This window comes from Cynara cardunculus (genome assembly GCF_001531365.2).
Source record: "Cynara cardunculus var. scolymus isolate 2C chromosome LG 4, CcrdV1, whole genome shotgun sequence".
Lineage (NCBI taxonomy): Eukaryota > Viridiplantae > Streptophyta > Magnoliopsida > Asterales > Asteraceae > Cynara > Cynara cardunculus.
Window position 1 is genome coordinate 3,380,567 of NC_037531.1, and position 2,109 is coordinate 3,382,675.

The window sequence follows — 2,109 nt, forward strand, 5'->3', positions numbered from 1 at the left end:
TCTTAATTAAGGTAACATAATAAAGTAAATTTTATAAATGGTAATGGATTTTGTTATATTTTGTCTTGGTTTATTATTGCCAAGATTCATGAAAATCGTAAGTTGTTAGATTAATAAATCCATGAAATCAGTAGATAATAAAAAAAATATTCATGAAACCGGTTTCATACATACTGAAATTGGTGCATGGAGTAAATGAAAATGATTACGGAATGGGTGCATGATGAAACCGGTTTCATATATGGTGAAATTGGTGCATGGAGTGAGTGAAAATGATTATGAAATTGGTGCATGATGAAATAGGTACAATATGAAATGGGTGCATCATGAAATGGGTGCATGATGAAAAGTGTGCATGATGATATGGGTGCGTGAAAGAAGAAACCATTTCAGAAAAGATAAGAAAAAGTCTGTGTAATTAGCGAAAAGTGAAACAATTTCATTATCAATAGCGTGAAATGACAAATGACTCATCAAACCATGTTGGCCGATGAAATGGGTGATTGAAGACAGTGAAACCATTTCAATGACGCTATGAAACGTGTTCAGATTGAAAAAACTTTGCTGATGAAATGGTTAACAAAGCCTGTAATGGTAAATGCATTGACGCTATGAAACGTGTTCGAATTGGAAAAACTTTGTCGATGAAATTGGTGCATAACGAAAGTGAAACCATTTCATAATTGTTAAGAAAATGTTGTGTAATTAGCAAATAGTGAAACAATTTCATAATTAGATTGAAACGGATCCATCTACCAATAACATGAAAATGACAAATGTCTCATCTAGCATTACGTTGATTTGTGTACTGATTAAACTGTGAAACCATTTCGTTCATGAAATGTAGTAGTGATTTTTTTTATTATTATTCAATAGGTTTCATTATGTTAAATTGATTATTGTGTGTTTTATTTTTATTGTTGGTCTATTTTAATGATGGATGTAATTTTATTTATAATATTTGAACATAAAATTAATATATCATTTTACAAATGAATTTTTTTTCATTAATATTACGATATATATGATATGGTTGCCATTAATATTACCACTACCAAAGTTACCATTTTGCCCTTATACGGATTATAAAATAATTTTTTTTATTTTTTTTAATTTCCTAATATAACCTAAACTAATCTTGACTATTGATCAACAAAATGGATGGATGAGATTGGTTTATATGGTTTACACAAATGAAGGCTGTTTTCATTTAATCGATCCTCTCTCTCTCTCTCTCTCTTTCTATATATATATATATATAGAGAGAGAGAGAGAGGCGATTGAATAACCACCCCAATTTGTACAAATCTTACAAATTAATTACAACCAATCACATAAATCCATTTGTTTTTTTTAATTTATAAAGGTTTGATGGTCATTTGAATTTATAATAATTATGTTTGATAATTATTTAATATTAATAGATAAGTTTGATAACAGCATAATATTTACATAAATATGGATATAATATTGATTAACACAATATTAGCAACGATTTAATTGAGGTATCCATTAAATTTTTGAAAAAAAGCACCACAAAGCCCCACTTTTTAGGTAAGCCAAAAGTTCACTTTAGGTAAGTAAGTAGTCCCGAAGGTAAGCTTTCAAGCCCCTTGATTTTAAAAATTGTAGAATAATTTTGTTTTAAAAAATCGCCACTAATTTTCAGTGAATCAGACTAAACTATTCAATGAAACATGGCAATTTCCAATGAAACAAGTTCAAACTGTTCAATGAAACATGGTCATATATGATTGCATCAGATTCATAAGTATAACAGCTGTAATAAAACAATTTATATTCATAGGTATGTGTAACAGTTTGTAATGAAACATGTTCATAGGTCATATATGATTACGTCATGTTTATATGTATAACAATTGTAATGAAATAGATTCATAGAACATGTTTTTCCCCATTTTTTCCTACTGTGTCTCCAATATGAATTCTTTTTTTTTCTTTTTTTTACTTTACTTGTTTAGTTTGTTTCAATCTTGACCTTTCAAAAAAAAAAATGGATGGACGTGATTAGTTTGTAAGGTTTGTATGAAATAGATAGTTTGGAAAGTAAACATACTCTCTCTCTCTCTCTCTCATATATATATATAT